Genomic DNA, 12,202 nt, shown 5'->3' on the forward strand with positions numbered 1-12,202 from the left:
GGGAACTATGCCTGGATTTAAAATGAGTTATCTTCATGAGCAAGATATTTTGAAAAACATAAAATCCACCCTCATAGATCTGAGATGACAATCTGAGAGCAATAAATCCTTCCATTTTTTCAACTAAAAATATATATCCCTCAATTCTTATCCACACATATTCTCAAGTGAACAGAGTGCAATGGGGAGGGGAGACAATTTTCTTTCCTCATATTCACAATATTGACTTTCTGAATTATTACTTTTGGCTACCACTGATAAGATTTGCAAATGATTTGGTTTTGTAAAATGTTAATCAAACTGTGTTCAACAAAGTGGAAACTTTAACAATGTAGGAAGCTTGTGCATGAGGCACATGGATAAAAAGAAAAAATGAAATCTGCTGTTATTAAAACAATAGCCTCTGTTTCAGAAAGAGGGTACAAAGATTGGTTCAATGCTCTCCCAGGTAACACTGAGTTGGTTCTAAAAGGGATCTGTCACTTAGTAATTTGATATGTTAATAAACTATTGTTTGACTTGAATTTCCTCATCTGTAAAACAAGAAGGGAGTTCCTAAACAAATCCAGATGCTCTGCTTAATCCTCCCTGAACTTCCTTCCATCATACATTTTACACTATTACACTATTATCTATTTCATTTATTTACATGCCTATCACATCACTCCTGCTAGGTCTCCAGTACAAAAAGAAGCAAGAACTAACTCTGATTCATCTTGATTTTCCATAAACCATCTGATGATGGTTAAAGGTGCAGTTCTAGAAACAAAATACCTGAGATGGAGTCTTGATTCTGTCCCTGACTGGCTGCGTGACCCTTGGCATTTGCTTAAACTCTGCATCTGAGTCTCCTCCAACATCATATTGGGATTATAATCATACCTAAGTTTTGTTTAATCCATGCTTTGCACTTCAAACAGTGAGTAACAGGTGATCAGCCCTCAATAAAGGTTAATCCTTTCCTGCTTCATTAGCAACAATTGTTGATTCAGTGACTGTATGGGTGATAATAGGCTAATATTCCTTTCTTATGAAAATATCTTTTTCTGCTCTTAATAACTCTTTTAATGCGGGCTTCCCTGGTGGCTCAGAGGTTAAAGCGTCTGCCTGCAATGTGGGAGACCTGGGTTCAATCCCTGGGTCGAGAAGATCCCCTGGAGAAGGAAATGGCAACCCACTCCAGTATTCTTGCCTGGAGAATCCCATGGACACAGGAGCCTGGAGGGCTACAGTCCACGGGGTCGCAAAGAGTCGGACACGACTGAGAGACTTCACTTCACTTCACAATACCCTCTATGTAGCACAAAAAGCATTGCTTTAACTCTGCCAGTCTCCAAAAGAATCATGAAGTTGCAGTCTACCTTCTTATATCCAAACCTCCCTTGAAATTCTTTACTTCCCTTCTGATCACTTGAGAATAAGACTTCTTCACATTTTTCTATAAGTAAGATCTTTGATGAAGGATGCAATTTTATGCATATAACCCTGAATCATATTTCTGTTAAAGTTGGGAAAGTAATTACTCTGAAATTAATGGTGCTTATGTTCCAATTATCTGTCTAGAATACTAGCTGGGAGCTTCTACAGATAAAGTATATTTATGAGAGAAGGTAAGGCCTATGAAGGAAACCCCTCCCACTGACTCTATCCCAGTATGGCCTTGTCTAGATTTTGTATGTCATTTTAGCCCCCATAATTCTCTTTCATTGATGGTTCACAGCAGACTAGAGATAAAACTCAAGATTTGTTCTGGAATTGTGCTGTTATTCTAGCAGCACCTAATTACGTGTAGTTATTGAGCATCAAAAGCATGGCTTGTCCAAATTAAATGAGCTCTGAGGGTAAGACAGATACCGGTTTTCTAAGACTTAATACTAAAAAAAATTTAAACATCTCATTAATTATTTTCTACTGACTTTAAGTTGAAATGATATAATATGTTGGAAGCATTGGGTGGAGTAAAATATATTACTAAAATTAGTTTCAGCTGTGTTTTACTTTTTTGTATGTAGCCATTAGAAAATTTAAAGGTATGCATGCATGTGTGTGCTCAGTTGCTTCAGTCGTGTCCAACTCTTTTGTGACCCTATGGACTGTAACCTACCAGGCTCCTCTGTCCATGGATTCTCCAGGCAAGAATACTGGAGCGGGTTGCCATGGCCTCCTACAGGGGAGCTTCCTGATCCAGGAATAGAACTCATATCTCCTGCATCACAGGTGAATTCTTTACCCACTGAGCCAACTGGGAAGCCTAGCTGTGTAAGTAAGTCAAATGTGTGGCTTATCTTTATTAGACAGCACTGATATAGTACATGACCTAGATCCAGAATATTCCCTGAGAAAGCCCCTGCCCTAAATTCCTCCTCTGTGTTCTCTCAGTGTATAAGTTTCCATGAGGAATTATTATTCTTTTAGATTTAATAAAACTGGGAATTTCTGGAGACTAAAAAACTCATATAAAGGAATAAGAATATTGCATTTTACATTTGTCTGACTCCATATTTAGGTTCTCTTGGTTGCACCAGACTCAAATTTGGAGACAAACTGACCCCGAAATAAGTAACAGTAAATCGTTGTCTCTGGTTGGATATTCCAGAAGCAGATGCTAAGATGCAATTTAGGGTGTGATTCACTTATTACAATCAGTATCTAGCACAGAGAGGGAAGGAGCAGCAGGATGAAAGAGAGAGGAGCACAGAAACATATACATTACTGTACGTAAAATAGCCAGTGGGAGTCGGCTATATGATACAGGGAGCTCAGCCCCTTGCTCTGTGATGGCCTAGAGGGGTGGGATGGGGTGGGAGGTGGGAGGGAGGTTTAACAGGGAGGGGACATATATATATCTTAGGTGATTCATGCTGATATATGGCAGAAATGAACATAACATTGTAAAGCATTTATTCTCCAATTAAAAATAAATACATTAAAAAAATAGAATCAGCATCTGGTAAAGAAAGACTGTTAGGGAAATTAAATACATAGTCTTGATTAGGCTTCAGAGACGAGCAGAACAGGCCTCTGACTTTGCTTCTAACCTGCCCTTACTTGAGTAACCAGGCCTCTGACCTTGCTTCTAACACTGCCCTTACTGTGAGTGTCCTGACTGCCTGCTGTGACCATAGATAACATAGGGGACCAATCTTGAGACTGTTGAGCCCCTGGAAGGGGTCTAGCCAACCAAGCCCTAGGCTTAACATTTCAAGTTTTACACGACAGAACAAACAGCATTAATATGAAACCAGAACCGCAATATGTTCACAAATTGATGATGGTATCAGTTTGTATCCTGGGATTATAAGCAGGAACCCTGGTGTGCATTTTTGGAACCCTATGGGCTCACCATGTACTGCCTGGGACCTTTTCCAACTGGGACTCCAGATGTGCTGTGGCACAGGACTTCCCAGTGCTGTTTGAGTCTGGATGTTGGTCAAAACACAATTTGATGATGTATCCTCTGCTGTTTCTATTTTCCCTTCCTTTTAATGTTAGTATATTGGAAAAAAAGCTAGATAATTCTCTAATAAATGTTGGTACTATTTACGTGTATAGAACGAGTGACTTATTTTGTTAAAAAAATAATCCTTTGAACCTGAGACCAAAGTGAAAACTTCCTGCCAAACAAAGAGGAAGGAAGGAATAAGGAGCAGAGGGACAAGTCAATTAATGATGAAGACCCAAGAAAGCCCCAAACAACCTGGCAGGAAGCTCTAGTACTAATGATACCAGTCAGAGTGATCTCTCCTTGGAACAAAACAGCCAGACTGGCTCGGTGGCTCAGTATGTGCTGCTCTGAGGACACAAACTGAGGCTGGGGAGCACTCTGCCCTGAGTCAGACCCTGAAGGAGCTGAAAGCCCATCTTGTCCACTGACCACAATACTTGCAGCTGTATATCCCACAAATTTCTGAAGAACCTGGGTGGTGCACCCTTTATTGAGAAAGATACTTCTTAATTATCTTTATACATTGGCTTTAGTTGTTTTCTTCTTTCAAATATCTGAAAGATTAATGCTTCTCCCCTTGCTACACATGTACACAAAGAAACAGTGGGTTTCAGGCTCAGAGACTTGGCAGGCAATGGAATCTAGCTATAATTTAATAATGTTATTTGTTGCATTTTTTGGTTGTATCCTACTTATTCAAATGTGTACTGGCTTTCTGTGTGTGATCATATAAAATTGTCTTTCTAGAAACTTATTTTTAAAAAGATCCAATTAATAGAAATGTACCAAGGGAGCCTATTTAATTTAATGCAAATTAGAGGCCTCACTGGCCTGAGATAGAAACGGATAAAATTTGAAGAGACAGAGCTCACTCTTCTTGGGGGGGACCAAGAGGATGGGGAGTCAATTCAGCTTGACAGATGTGCACCACCAGTGGGGTCTGGGAGCAGAGAAGAGAAGAGAAGAGAGCGAACTAGTGATGTCACCATTTGTTCTGGAATGGGACCATGTCAGGATCATCTTTGCCACTACAACCCTACATATTCATGTCAGTTTCCTCTCTTACATCCGGGGTTTTATTTCTTTATTTATGGCTCCACCGGGTCTTTCTTAGTTGCAGCACACAGGATCTTCACTGTGGCACTTGTGATCCAGTTCCCTGACCAGGGTTCAAACCCAGGCCCCCTGCACTGGAAGCACAAATCTTAACCATTAGACCACCAGGGGAGTCCCCAGAGTCTGTTATTTCACACCCCATTGCTGTTATTTGGGGTCCTGGGGTCAGGCCTGGACCTCTTACTCTGACACGCAGCTTATATTGAAAGAAGTTCTCAAGTAACTAAGATCAAAGCTTAGTAGAACCCACATCCCAGTTTAAAATGATTTCTAAGATATTTCAGTGTTTGTTGCAGGGTGGGGGTCAGGCCTGGACCTCTCACTCTGACACACAACAAAAAATACAGAAGAAACTGTTAAAGGTTATAACTTCTAGGGAGTAGGTTGGAGTTGGAAAGACCAAGGAGAAGTGTCTAAGATAAAAAAATGTATTTCAATGCTCCTCTTTTTTGTTTGAAGTTACCCCAGTGTTATGTATTACTGTTACAATTTTTAAACTAGTTTAAATGTAAATACTGAAAGCGAAAAGCTAGCTGGCCAGGGATACACAGCTAGAGAGGACTACTGTAAGCCCACAGGGAGCTGTCCTCTCTCTGGGGTGCTTAAGCATGAAGTGACACAGCACAGCGCATCACAGCGGCGTGGCAGGAGAGCTGCTCGAGAGACGGAAGAGGAGTCACAGCAGGGCTCTGTGAGTTCCTGGGACTGACCAGCTGCTGATCACGCGGCTCAACATGGAAGAGAAAGAAAGGAGCCAGCATGGAAGAGAGAAGCTTCTGCTGCAAGCAAGTGCTCAGGAGCAGTGTTATCCCCAGGGAGTCCCCACTGGCTAGAGCCTCCACTGACACATCACAGGGTGTGAGGCCCAGAGGCCTCTGTTCCGATCATGATCCCCCATTCTACCGTGATTTGTCACAGCAGTGAACAGTATCAGGGTTTTATTGGTTGATTTTGCATTTCTTGCTCTGGCATCATATAAACATAACCCTGGGAGAGGAGAGATGTTGCTTTTTTACTGTATTTTTTCAAACCTAGAATAATCCCTAGAGAGTAAAAACAAATAAACAAACAAAAAACCCTTGCTGCATGAATTACTATGGTGGGAGATCAGACATTACTTATCAAGCCTTCCTGTCTAACTATGAGATACTTACAAGTAAGACTTAATAAACCTGAATCACTCAGTGCCAAGAGACCACGTATAAAAGTGAGACATGAAGAACTGGTATATGTATACAGTGGACTATTACTCAGCCATGAAAAAGAAGGAATTAATGCCATTTGCAGGGACACAGATGGACCTAGAGATTATCATACTAAATGAAGTAGGTCAGAGAGAGAAAGATAAATATCACATGATTTCATTCATACATGGAATTTTTAAAAATGAAAGAAATCAACTTATTTATGAAACAGAAAGACTCACAGACAGAGAAAACAAGCTTATAGTTAACAAAGGAGGAAGGGGGAGAGGATAAAGTAGGAGCTTGGCATTACAATATACACGGTAACTATATAGAAAATAAATAACCCACAAGGACCTACTTTACAGCACAGGGAACTATACTCAATATCTTGTAACAATCTATAATGGAAAAGAGTCTTAAAAAGAATATACACATATATGTATAACTGAATCACTTTGTTGTACACCTGAAGTGAACACAACATTGTAAATGAACTGTATTTCAATAAAAATTAAAAATGAAACAAAACTGAGACACATACTCCCTCTGGTTACAGCCCAAGCTTAATTACAAAATATAATGGAGGAACCACTCCTTTGAAAGGTTCGTTTGTCATTAAAACACATCACCTTTGTAAGTATGACAATGAGGTCTTCTCCTTATGTGAGGAGCAAATAAAACTCTCGGATAATGATGGTGGAAGTCTTTGCATTCTGCTTTACTAATATGCTTCTACATCCTTACTGAAGTAATTACTAAGCACTGCCACAACTAAATTTCATCATCTATTAGCTTAATGTAGATGGTCAATTAAAATTCAACAGAGACTGTTCATATAAATGGGGGAAAAAACAAATATTTAATAGACTACATTCATTGTAAGGATCAACTTAAGTTTTCCTTCCTTGAAAATTTTATTATTGTTGTTGTAAGACGGAAGCATTTATTCTGGGTCACGGTCACAGTTGCCCTCGGACCTTTCGGATCACTTCTACAATGTCTCCTTCACTGGGTTCTCCTCTGCTCAGCCCAGTGTTTATGGAGACTCACCATGCTCTCATTCTTAGGTCTCCACTCACTTATCCATGATTCCTCAACCCCACCATTTCATCAACCCATTTTATGATTATTTCAAACCCTGACATTGTTTTCCGATATCTCTGCTAAGATCTAACCCCCACTTCCAGGCCTTCCTTCCACCCTCACAGAAATTCCTTCAGAGTTTTTGAACTCAATGTGTGCTTTCCCCAATCTCCTTATGGACATCTTTACCCCTATTCCTCATCCGTGTTCTCCATCTCAGTGAAAAACATCAACATTAGACCTGCTTGTTCCGCCCTCAACACCTCTTACTTGGGTTACTACAAAAGTCCTAGCTTCAAAGACCTAAATACTTCCACCCTGCCTTGTATTCACCATATACTTCCTGAGAGTGCTCTGTATACAATGTGGAAACATACAGATGACTCATTTTTTCTATGTTTCTATAAGTTAAAAAAAAACAACAACTGTAAGAGACATTTGACACAAGACCAAAATATAACACTTCTCAGCATGGTACTATTTCCCTGCTTATCCTGTTTTCAATCCACACTGTATCAACTCACACACCACTATTTTTCAAGCCAATGAATCTTCCTGCTCACATGCAGAAAGCTCTTAAAGTTATTCTCTTTTGGAAAATTGCTTTGTCTATTTTCTCCATCCAGTGAATGGTGAAGCTTTTATCATTCAAGATCAATATTGAAAATTTCTTCATATAGGACACTTTCTGCCACCCCCTTATCACCCACCTCACATACATGCAGATCTATGTTCTGATAACTCCATGGATTTCTACCCCATAAGTTATCATATTATATACATTTTAATAACTATTATGCTTTAATCTGTCTTCCAGCTATACAAAATATAAGCACTACAGAGGAAAGATTCATGTTTTAGCTTTTGTTATATTTTTGTATTCCTGTCCCAACAATATGGTAGGAGTTCCATGGATTGTTTTGGATAAACGAATAAAAAAGGAAAGATACAAATGAGTAATGAATTGAATGACTGTGGGGGTCCCAAAGGAAATGATGATAACACTTAGGAAGCTACCTCCAGTTCGCATGGATAACTTCTCAGTCTAAAAATACTGCTCTGCCTATTCTCTTTTTCTCTTGATCATACATTGTCCCACCATAGAGGACTTGGGGACAAAGAATTTAACTCTTAAGATAGGGATTTCAGACATTAGTAATCCTTTGCAGTACATGCTGGAGAAATGTGGGCTTACTAAGCTTCCTCCCATTCCCTTCACAAATTTTTCCTGGCCATCAAGTTTCTGATACTTTCAGAGCTCAAATATTAATGTTTAACACTCCTCCCCTGGGCTGGGTAATGAACACAGCAAAGCAATCTCTCTCTGTTACCTCCTGACAGTCCTGAATTATATAACAACAAATAGCTGGCATCCATTCTTTGGCTGACATTTGAATCTGTATGCTCTGTAATGATAACCATTTATCAACGATTAGCTATTGATTACTCCCATCTGGGCCTGCAACTTGAATGAAGGTAAGGTGGATACATGCACTTCCACATGGGCTTGGTGTACAGAACCCAGCCTGAGCTGGGTAAATGAGGTGTCCAGATACAAAACAAATAGCACCAATCCAAATTATATTAACTTTTAATGAGGCAGGATTAAAACAGCTCCAGGGACTTAAGAGTTCTTGCAGAGAAATAAAACTCCAGGCTGATGAAACATCATTTTGCAGATGATGGGACTCTGTTTTCTCAGAATTCTTCACATCTTCTACATAGTTGAAATACCTATGAAAATACATAGTTCACCATGATTGTTTGCATCTCAGCACCTCTTTAATGGAGGCCACAGAGAGATCAGATTTGAATCAGAAGGGAAAAGATGCCTTGGGAAGCTTCCTAAATAATTAAGCTCAGTACTGAGATCAGCTCAGCACCATCAGAACGAGGAGCAGACATGGGGAAGCTGGAGAAGTAACTGCAGGGTTTTAAAGCATGAGCAATTATCGTGTTTTTAAAAGGAATTCTGGGTAATCTGAACTTGGATCCCCAATCTGCTGTTAAAAAGTGTCAAAAGAATAAATGGCCAAGATGATAGAATAAGAAGACCCTGAGCTCACCTCTTCCCACAGGTACACCAAAATCACAGCTATTTACAGAACAACTATTGATGAGAACAACCTGAGCAGAAAAAGCTTTCCACAACCCAAGATATAAGGAAGAAAACACAATGGGACAGATAGGAGCCGCAGTCTAGATAAGATCCAAAGGCCAGGCTAGACAACCCACAAACGAGACATTCACAGCGGCAGATGCTCTTCCCAAGGAGGGAGGGGTCTGAGGCCCACGCTGGGCTCCCGCATCCCCAGCATGTCTCTCCTGCACTGGGAAGACAAGTCCCAAGAATGTCTGGTTTGAAGGCAGATGGGGTTTGATAGAAAGCTTCAGGAAACAGAGACTCCACTTGTAATGGGATCGCTCAAAATCTCACGTGCTCTGAGTCCCAGTGCAGAGGTGGCAGTTTGAAAGGAGCATGCTCTCCACTACAAGCAGAGTGGCACTGGAAAACACGATTTTGCAGGCTATTAGCACTGGAGGCTCACCCGCCCAACAGTCAGTCAGTACCAATCCCAGGACACTAAGGCCAAGCAGTCAGTGGCACGGGACTCACATCCCCAGCCCTGGGCCAATACCACTGATGAACACAGATGAAAAGATTCTCAAAGAAATATTATCAAACTGAATTCAACAATATATTGAAAGGATCATACATCATGATTAAGTGGAATATATCCCAAGGATACAAGGATGGTTCAATATTTGTAAGATTGTCAATGTGATGCAAAACATTAACAAATCGAAGAATAAAATATCTTATCAACCATACCAACAGATGACGCAGAAGCATTTCACAAAATTCAACATCTACTTATGATTTTAAAAAACCCTCAATAAAGTGGTTTCTGAAGGAACATACAGCAATGTAATAAAGGCCATATATGAAAGGCCCATAACTAACATCATATTCAATGGCAAAAAGTTGAAAGCATTTCCTCTAAGATCAGGAACAAGACAAGAACACCTACTCTCATCATGAATACTCAACATAGTGTTGGAAATTCTAGTTATAGCAATCAGACAAGGAAAAGGGTAATAGGGATCCAAACTAGAAAGGACGAGGTAAAACAGTCATTGTTGCCCGATGACATGGCACTACATAAAGAAAATCCTAAAGACACCACCAAAAACCATTAGAATTAATAAATGAATTCAGTAAAGTTGTGGGTTATAAAATTAATCAACAGATGCATTGCATTTCTAAACACTAACAACAAGCTGCCAGGAAGAGAAATTAAGAAAACAATACCATTTACAACTGCATCAAAAAGAATAAAATACCAAGACACAAATCTAATCAAGGAGATAAAAGCCTTATCTTGAAAAACTATAAAACACTGATGAAAGAAGTTAAAGGTGACACAAACAAATGGAAAAATATGCCATGCTCATGGGTTGGAGGAAATGATATTGTTAAAATGACCATACTACCCAAGGCAATGTATAGATTCAATGCAATTCCTATCAAAACACCAAAGGCATTTTTCAGAGAACTAGAAAAATAACTTTAAAATATGTATAAAAACACAAAAGACTGAAGCTAGACAAAATGATCTTTAGAAAGAACAAAGCTCAAGGTGTGGTGCTTACTAATTTCAAACTATACTTTAAAGCTACAGTAATCAAAACAATATAGTATTTACACAAAAACAAACACATATATCAACGGAACAAAATAACTCACATTTATTCATTGTGCAGTTAATCTATGACAAAGGAGGTAAGAATGTACAGTGAGGAAAAGACAGCCTATTCAATAAACAGTGTCAAGAAAACTAGACAACTAAATGCAAAAGTAACAAACTGGGCTTTCTCATACCATATAAAAATATAAACCAGATTAAACACTTAAATGTAAACCTGAAATCATAAAACTTCTAGAAGAAATCATAGGTATTATCTCAGCAATATTTCTTTTTTTTTGCCTATGTCTTAGGCAAGAGAAACAAAAGTAAACATAAATAAGATGAATACAGATTAAAAATATTTTGCACAGGGAAGAAACTATCAATGAAATAAACAGATCACATACTGAATGGGAGAAGATTTTTGCAAATGATATATCTGATAACAGGTTAACATCCAAATTACACAAATGACTCAGACAACTCAACATCAAAAAGAGAGAAAAATCAGATTTAAAAAAACACATATTTTTCCAAAGAAGACATACAGAGGGTCAACAGATATCTGGAAAGATGTTTAACATCACTAATTATCAGGAAAATGCAAATCAAAACCACAAAGATATCACCTCACAATTGTCAGAATGACTATTATCAAAAAGATAAGTGTTGGCAAGTATGTGGAGAAAATTGAACACTACTGTTTGGGGGACTATAAATTGGTGCAGCCATAGGGGAAAAGAGCATAGTGGTTCCTCCAAAAATTAAAAATAGAACTATCATATAATCCAGCTATATCACTTCTGGGTTTTTTTTTTTTTAGAAAAAAATGCAAATTTAAAAAGATATATGAATCCTTATGTTAATTGAAGCATTACTTACAATAGCCAAGTTATGAAAGCAACAGTAGAACCTAGGTATGCAGCAATACATGAATAAAAAAAGAAGATGTCACACACAAACTCACACACACACAACAAGGATGGACCTAGAGGGTAATATACTAAGTGAAATACATCTGAAAGTGAAAGACAAACACTGTATGATTTCACATAAATGTGGAATCTAAGAAATAAAACAAAAACAACCAAAGCAAAGCAAAAACAGACTCACAGATACAGTGAATAGGTGGTTGCTAGAGAGGAGGAGGTGTGGTATGAGAAAAATCGGTGAGAGAAATTAAGTACAAACTTGCAGTTACAAAATAAATGAGTCACAGTGATGAAATCTACAGATAAAAATAATATTATAAAAATGTTGCATGGTAATAGATGGTAACTGCAGGTCAGGAAGCAACAGTTAGAACTGGACATGGAACAACAGACTGGTTCCAAATAGGAAAAGGAGTACGTCAAGGCTGTATATTGTCACCCTGCTTATTTAACTTCTATGCAGAGTACATCATGAGAAACGCTGGGCTGGATAAAGCACAAGCTGGAATCAAGATTGCCAGGAGAAATATAAAAAACCTCAGATATGCAAATAGCACCACCCTTATGGCAAAAAGTGAAGAGGAACTCAAAAGCCTCTTGATGAAAGTGAAAGAGGAGAATGAAAAAGTTGGCTTAAAGCTCAACAGTCAGAAAACGAAGATCATGGCATCTGGTCCCATCACTTCATGGGAAATAGATGGGGAAACAGTGGAAACACTGTCAGACTTTATCTTTTGGGGCTCCAGAATC

The sequence above is a fragment of the Oryx dammah genome, unplaced genomic scaffold (assembly GCF_014754425.2).
Source record: "Oryx dammah isolate SB20612 unplaced genomic scaffold, SCBI_Odam_1.1 HiC_scaffold_9, whole genome shotgun sequence".
Classification (NCBI taxonomy): domain Eukaryota; kingdom Metazoa; phylum Chordata; class Mammalia; order Artiodactyla; family Bovidae; genus Oryx; species Oryx dammah.